Raw genomic sequence first — 8,608 nt, 5'->3', positions numbered from 1 at the left:
CACTTGAAACTTTCAAAGTTCTTGAAATTTTCAGTATTGACTGACCTTCATGTCTTAAAGTAATGATGGGCTGTCGTTTCTCTTTGCTTATTTAAGCTGTTCTTGCCATAATATGGACTGCCTTCCTGAAGACAAACAACGTATACGAAATGCTTCAGTCTTGTTTTAGACCCCACCATAGCACTGAGACTGCACTCGTGAAGGTGGTAAATTACCTTTTAATGGCGTCAGACCAAGGCTCTGCATCTGTCCTCGTGCTGCTAGATCTTAGAGTTGCTTTTGATACCATCAATCACCACATTATTTTGGAGAGATTGGAAACCCAAATTGGTCTACATGGACAAGTTCTGGCCTGGTTTAGATCTTATCTGTCGGAAAGATATCAGTTTCTCTCTCTGTGTGGATGTTTGTCTTCTGACAAATCAACTGTACATTTCCGTGTTCCTCAAGGCTCCGTTTTAGGACACTATTGTTTTTCATCTATATTTTACCTCTTGGTGATGTCATTCAGAAACATAGGACTGGCCACCCTCAGAGCCATAGGGAAACATGTTAACTTTCACTGCTATGCAGACGACACAGCTGTACATTTCATCGATGAAATAACATGGTGAAGCCCAAAATTGCCCTCCCTGGAAGCCTGTGTTTCAGACATAAGGAAGTGGATGGCGGCAAATTTTTTACTTTTAAACTCGGACAAGCAGAGATGCTAGTCTAGTTCTCAAGAAACAAAGAGATCTGCTGTTGGATCTGACAATTAATTCTTGATGGTTGTACAGTCGTCACAAATAACTGTGAAGGACCATGCGCGTTACTTCTGGACCCTGATCTCTCTTTTGACGAACTATCCAAGAATAATTTCAAGGACAGCTTTTTTCCCATCTTTCATAACATTGCAAAATCTGAAATTTCATGTCTAAAATTAATCCATGCTTTTGTCACTTCTAGGTTAGACTACAGCAATGCTCTACTTTCCGGCTACCCGGATAAAAGCACAAAATAAATCTTCAGTTAGTGCTAAACATGGCTGCTAGAATCTGACTAGAACCAAAAATTGTGATCATATTATATTACTGCAGCAGTGCTAGCCTCCCTCTGATTTCAAGGTTTTGACTGCTAACTACTAAAAGCATTACAGGGCTTGCTCCTACCTATATTTCCGATTTGGTCCTGCCGTACATACTACACGTATGCTAGCGGTCACAAGACGCAGGCCTCCTTACTGTACCTAGAATTTCTGAGCAAACAGCCTGGAGGCAGGGCTTTTCTCCTATAGAGCTCAATTTTGATGGAATGGTCTGCCTATCATGTGAGAGACGCAGACTCTGTTCGACTTTTAATCTTTACTGAAGACTCATCTCTTCAAAGGTTTTGGGGGGTTTATTGAATGAGTGTAAGTCTGGCCAGGAGTGTGAAAGTGAACGGAAAAGGCTCTGGAGATACGACCGCCTTGCTGTCCTCTGCCTGGCCGGTTCCCTCTCTCACTGGGATTCCTCTGCCGTAAACCTATTAAGGGGCTGAGTCACTGGCTTTACTGGTGCTCTTCTCATGCGTCCTAGAGGGGTGCATAATTGAGTGGGTTGAGTCACTGACGTGATCTTCCTGTCCGTGTGGCGCCCCCAGGGTTCGTGCTGGGGAAGTCTTCGTGGGCTATACCCTTGGCCGTTGTCTCAGAGTGGTTTGGTGGTGTTGAGAATATCCCTCTAGTGGGTGTGGGGCCTGGTGCCTTGCAAAATGGGTGGTGTTATACATCTGCTGTTTGGCCCATGTCCGGGTGGTTTTGTTGGACGCACAAATGTCTCCCTGACCTACGAAGCACTTCCTGTCTCACCTCGTTATTTATGCGCTGGCATAGTTTGTGTGTCCGGGGAGAGCTAGGTCCATGCCGTTATATCGGAGTATTTTTTCTCTCATCTCTCACTCGATAGACCTTCGGAAGCCCATAAGACCATGCGCCTTCAGGAAATAACCAGACCTCTGTTGTTCAACTCTCTCTCTGTACCGCAGCCTGCTGTGTTCTAAATATGAATGGAGTCCAGTAGGGAATGAGAAGCCAACTGACTAATTCTTACGCTTCGGGCCTGAACGTCGGCGTGACTTATGACGCATGATGCTGCACCTCGGGGAAAACCTAATAGAGTAGGTAATTATTATTTATTTGACCAATAAGCTGGTCATATTTAACATTTGAACATCTTGGCCATGTTCTATTATAATCTCCACCCGGCACAGCCAGAAGAGGACTGGCCACCCCTCAGAGCCTGGTTCCTCTCTAGGTTTCTTCCTAGGTTCTGGCCTTTCTAGGGAGTTTTTCCTTGCCACCGTGCTTCTACATCTGTATTGCTTGCTGTTTGGGGTTTTAGGCTGGGTTTCTGTACAGCACTTTGTGACATCAGCTGATGTAAGAAGGGCTATATAAATAAATTTGATGATTTGAACGATTGACTTGGTCTTTTATCCAAATAAGGCTATCTTCTGTATACCACCCCTACCTTGTCACAACACAACTGAATGGCTCAAACGCATTAAGAACGAAATAAATTCCACAAATTAACTTTTAACAAGGCACACCTGTTAATTGAATTGCATTCCAAGTGACCACCTAATGAAGCTAGATGAAAGAATGACAAGAGTGTGCAAAGCTGTCATCAAGGCAAAGGGTTGCTACTTTGAAGAATCTCAAATATAAAATATATTTTGATTTGTTTAACACTTTTTTGGTTACTACATGATTTTCATGTGTTTTTTTATAGTTTCGATGTCGTCAGTATTATTTTACAACAGTAAAAATAAAGAAAAACCCTTGAATGAGTAGGTGTGTCCAAACTTTGGACTGATACTGTGTGTATATATATATACACACACTACAGTTMAAATGTTTGGGGTCACTTAGAAATGTCCTTGTTTTCCATGAAAACATACATGAAATGAGTTACAAAATGAATAAGAAATATAGTCAAGACGTTAATGATTGTTAATTGAAATAATAATTGTGTCTTTTCAAACTTTCATCAAAGAATCCTCCATTTGTAGCAATTACAGCCTTGCGGACCTTTGGCCTTCTAGTTGTCAATTTGTTGAGGTAACCTGACGAGATTTCACCCCATGCTTCCTAAAGCACCTCCCACAAGTTGGATTGTCTTGATGGGCACTTCTTACGTACCATACGGTCAAGCTGCTCCCACAACAGTTCAATAGGGTTGAGATCCGGTGACTGTGCTGGCCACTCCATTATAGACAGAACACCAGCTGACTGCTTCTTCCCTAAATAGTTCTTGCATAGTTTGGAGATGTGCTTTGGGTCATTGTACTGTTGTAGGAGGAAATTGGCTCCAATTAAGCACCGTCCACAGGGTATRGCATGGCGTTGCAAAATGGAGTGATAGTCTTCCTTAGATTTGTCTGTCCATAACAGACAAATGTTCTTTTGCCCATCTTATGCCTGTTTAGTTTTAAATTCAGCCATCTGAGATTTGGCTTTTCTTTGCAACTCTGCTAGAAGGCCAGTATCCCGGATCGCCCTCTTCACTGTCACGTTGAGACTGGTGTTTGTGGGTACTATTTAATGAAGCTGCCATTGAGGACTTGTGAGGTGTGTTTTCTCAACTAGTACACTCTAATGTACTTGTCCTCTTGCTCAGTTGTGCACCGGCGCCGTCCACCCTCTTTTCTATTTCTGGTTAGAACCAGTTGCGCTGTTCTGGTGAAGGGAGTAGTTACACAGCGTTGTACGAGATCTTCAGTTTTCTTGGCATTTCTCTAGACATGGAACCTCATTTCTAAGAACAAGAATAGACTGACAGTTTCAGAAGAAAGTTATTTGTTTCTGGCCATTTTTGAGCCTGTAATCGAACCCACAATATGCTGACGCTCCAAATACCAACTAGTCTCAAGAGAGGCCAGTTTTTATTTGCTTCTTTAGATCAGAACAACAGTTTTCAGCTGTGCTAAACATGAATTTGCAAAAGGGTTTCTTCTAATGATCAATTAGCCTTTTAAAAGTATATAAAACTTCGATTTATGTCTAACCACGACGTGCCATTGGAACACAGGAGTGATGTGTTGCGTCGATAATGGGCCCTCTGTACGCCGCTCTCATGTAGAGTATTCCATAAAAATCAGCCGTATCGCAATGCAATAGTCCATTTTACGAACAATTAGAACAATGTCTACATCTTCTATTTCTGATCAACTTGATGTTCTTTTAATGGATAAAAAATGTGTTTTTTCTTTCAAAAACAAGGACATTTCTAAGTGACCCCAAAGTTTTGAACGATAGTGTGTATATATATATATATATATCTCAATGCATTATGGAATACATGCTGAAGGCAAGGAGGGTCATGTGACTTGTTCCCCAAGTGGGGGGGTGAACTGATTTGGTGCACCAGTTTCCACCCATCATACACCAGCAGAACAGCCAGAGGGCATTCTCTAGTCTAGATGGATGCCTTGAAAGTTTGAAAAAAAAAAATCCCTGAAGAATCTGTAAGCATTTTCCATAATGAGCAGAAATATATTGTATTGAGTATTTATATATTTTACAGAAGAGCTGTAAAACTAGCATTTCAGCGTGCACCCTTGACACAACATTGGAGTGTGCCCCCCTTCACGCTGATCCCAGACCTGTGCCTGCGGGGCAACTTCTATCCAGAACCATGTTTGCACATGCCTGGAGATCAAGAACGAGAGACACACAGGAGACACAGGGCTGTCCAACAGATGTTTCACATTCAACACGTGCGGTGAGCGATAGCTGCAGCTGTATCCTTAAATCATGTATGCAAATATTCCCAAATTAAGTTCAAGAATGCAGCGAGGGTTCACCCAGAGTTTGTGACGATGTAGCTCCATAAAACATAAATCAATGTTGCAAACACAGACATAAATCCATTTCTATAGTTTAATACGTTATTAGTTCCTTATTGGCCAAATGCCTCAAGTAACATGATGGAGGGATGCTTTCATTCACACAACACTGTACAAGAAACAGTGACATCAATCTGTATAAGTCCTGTGTAGTTCAGTTGGTAGCACTTGCAATGTCAGGGTTGTGGGTTCGATTCCCATGGTGGACCAGTATKAAAACGTAACTCGTTAAACTGTAAGTTGCTCTAGATCTGTGTGTCTGCTAAATGCGTATAATACATAGTTGTTTTAATTAACTTGCTTTCAATGTCTAAGATATATTATTATTATTGACAAAGACCTTTTGAAATGCATTGCCCACGTGTTCTTTTGGCAAAGGCCAACACTCCAAAAACATACTTCCTTTATTAGTCAAGAACATCAAAACCACAAAAAGCCACATTTGATGCCATTTGGCACACGCTCTCTCCTGRCTGACTTCATCACTCTTATTATGTCTGTGTCTGTGGCGTTCAGGGTCTGTGTTGAATCGGGGAGATAGCCTTACCTTGTATGCCACCTGACAAAGCAGACACAACATGAGAGAATGGGGACTACAGTTAATAAAAACTGAGACGAAGAAGAAGGGGGGGGGGCGGACCTTAATGAAATCTGTCAAATGTAAATGGAGAGAAGATGAGTCACAGAAAAGARGGCGATAGGGACTAAAGGAGAGGTGTCAACAAACAATAAATATTCATGTTTGCTCACAGTACCTGTGTGCTGTATTTACATATTCACCCTGAACCAATGCACACGGGAGAAACCATTATGGGAGGAATAGAGGGGTGCAAGAAGGCTTAGGAATGTGCACCCATTGGCCAGTGGTGACCTTCGAATGCCTTCAGTATAGCAGAATAATGGTTCCCGAGTGGCGCAGCGGTCTAAGGCATTGCATCACAGTGCTAGAGGAGTCACTACAGACCCTGGTTCGATCCCGGGCTGTATCACACCCGGCCGTGATTGTGAGTCCYATAGGGCGTTGCACAATTGGCCCAGTGTCGTCCTGGTTAGGGTTTGGCTGGTGTAGGCCATCATTGTAAATAATAATTTGTTCTTAACTGACTTGCCTAGTTAAATAAAACGTTAGAAAAAAACATATGCTTGTTTCCCCTCTAATCAGGGACTGATTTAGACCGRGGACACCAGGTGGGTGCAATTAATTATCAGGTAGAATAGAAAAGCAGCAGTGCTCCAGACCTCGTAGGGTCAGAGTTAAATAGCCCTGACATACTGGTTCTCTACTGATGCATCAGGAACCACTGGTTGGTCAGAGCCAGTCCCTCTTGGGTCACGACTAAAGGAACATGGCTTAGTGTATCTATTGGGCCATTTAAGCCTGTGGGTCACTCATAATGCAAGAATTGTAGGCAGCTGCCAATGATATAAGCAACATCAGCACCTTATTACTAAATACCTCCAAACAGACATTCCTTCATTCCCCTCGTGATCACATTAGGTCAGCTCTCTCTCACCCTGCCGGCAGACATCTCATTCAGGCTGACTGTTCCCTGTGGCAGGTATACTGAAGCTCTTCTGTGGCGTACCAGGGACTCAGAGTTTAAGGATCTTTTGAGAAGAAACATGAGGCTGCAGATTATTCATTCACTCTGAACACGAATTCACATTCTATCATTCACAGTTCGCTCTGAATTGGAGCCAGACAGATATGATACTTCCTGAGGCCATGTCTATATAGGATGAAATACCTTATAAGCACTGAAGAACGGACAGAAAGAAGGGCCATCTTGGATCAAATAGCATCAGATGGAACATTTTTCATCCTGCAACTTTATTTCCAAATGGCCTGAGACATACTTGAGAATAATACCATAGAATAGACTCCATAAACTGTCTGTTGTTTCTCTGCTTTATGACATCAATCAATCAAATCAATCAAATGTATTTATAAATCCCTTCTTACATCAGCTGATGTCACAAAGTGCTGTACAGAAACCCAGCCTAAAACCCCAAACAGCAAGCAATGCAGATGTAGAAGCATGGTGGCTAGGAAAAACTCCCTAGAAAGGCAGGCACCTAGGAAGAAACCTAGAGAGGAACCAGGCTCTGAGGGGTGACTGTAGAAGGTAACTTTGATGTACGGCTAAGAAGGTACCATTTGAGTGAGTAGAAGGTGACCTTTGATGTGACCGTAGAAGGTAACCTTTGATGTGACCGTAGAAGGTGAACCTTGGATGTACCGTGAAGGTGTTGGCCCGGTTGCTATACAGCCTGGAATCTTAACCAGGGTTGAGTGACGCCTCTATAAGCACTGAGATGCAGTGCCTTAGACCGTTAAAATACTACCCTGCTCTTGTTAACCCTGATCAGACCCACACCAGTTGTCCTGTGGTACACAAGTCCTCATTTAGCCTGCTTCCTTCAGCTCTGTACCAAAATACCTCTATTGTGAGGACTCTCCCTGAACGTTTCCTGCAGGGTGTCTGGTTTGAGTCGGACACAGTAGAATCCACAGTGAGGTCCTGTAGTTTAGGAGAACACACAGGAAAGAGGTGGTTCAATATGATCTCTGCTTATAGGCATTGTGGTTTTTAAAGTCAGTTCCCTACTGAGCCGACATATGCAGCACAATCGTATTTATGGAAATGAAGGCTGTTCATGACAGGCATGGTTGTGGCTAGATATGTACCTGGGGCACACTTCCTCCTAGGTAGAACAGGAAGCAGTGGTTCATCAAAACAGCAGAGCAGACAGAGAGGTTGTGTTGGGTTGCTCACACACAGATCTCTGAACACACAACTTGGATAATGTTGCTACATCATTTATTGTGGATTGATCCAACTAAACCTACTCAAATCTGTCACATACTAGGTTTGGCACCCTATTCCAGAACGACCCTCATTGTCTTTCTCGGTTATCAGATGTACTGGGGGGAGAACCAGGTTGAAAACAGTTGCTGCGAGGTGAGCCTGGGGTAGCTGGGACGGACCACGTGAGTGAGGAACTGAACAAACCCACCAGTCAGCAACCAGGCCAGCACCATCCGTAATGAAACCTACTTTACCATAATGACCTGCACGCTCAGAAAGCAGGTTCATCTCTAGCTTGCTCACACACTAAGGAACAAGACCCCAGGTACGACTTGCCTGCCTCTTGCCTGACCACCTGGTTGAAAAACAGATATGTGCTGCAGTGCATGAGTGATGACAGACAGAGAGGCTGGCTGCACCGGAGGTGATTACTGTACTCCGTAGAGACTGAAAAAAAAAAACATGTCACTAACGCACCACACAATTTTACAAAAGCACACAGTCATTTTTTTGGGAACACACACAACATACACAACACTCAGGAGAACATAGGCACTCACCACAAACACACACATTACATTTGAATCATTTAGCAGACACTCTTATCCAGAGCGACTTACCCCAGTATGAGTACATATATTTTGGTACTAATGTCATAAATGCCCTTAATACAGGTCCCTGGAAACCCACGTCTTTATCATGAGCAATTACTAAACGTCTTGTAACTCTATGACAACACAGGATCAAAATGGGCCACATGATAGAGCAGATCTGTCCCTACCTGCTGCGTGGCCTAGTAAATAAAACACAAAAACACATGTGTTCATATGGAGAAACACACTGAATGGTAAAACTGACCCGAGCACAGAGGAGCTTAATGACAGTGTAGAGTATATAGTTGACAGACGGAAGCATGTGTCCACACACAC

Source organism: Salvelinus sp. IW2-2015, unplaced genomic scaffold (assembly GCF_002910315.2).
Source record: "Salvelinus sp. IW2-2015 unplaced genomic scaffold, ASM291031v2 Un_scaffold1948, whole genome shotgun sequence".
NCBI lineage: Eukaryota > Metazoa > Chordata > Actinopteri > Salmoniformes > Salmonidae > Salvelinus > Salvelinus sp. IW2-2015.
Note: the sequence above shows the minus strand (reverse complement) of the source record.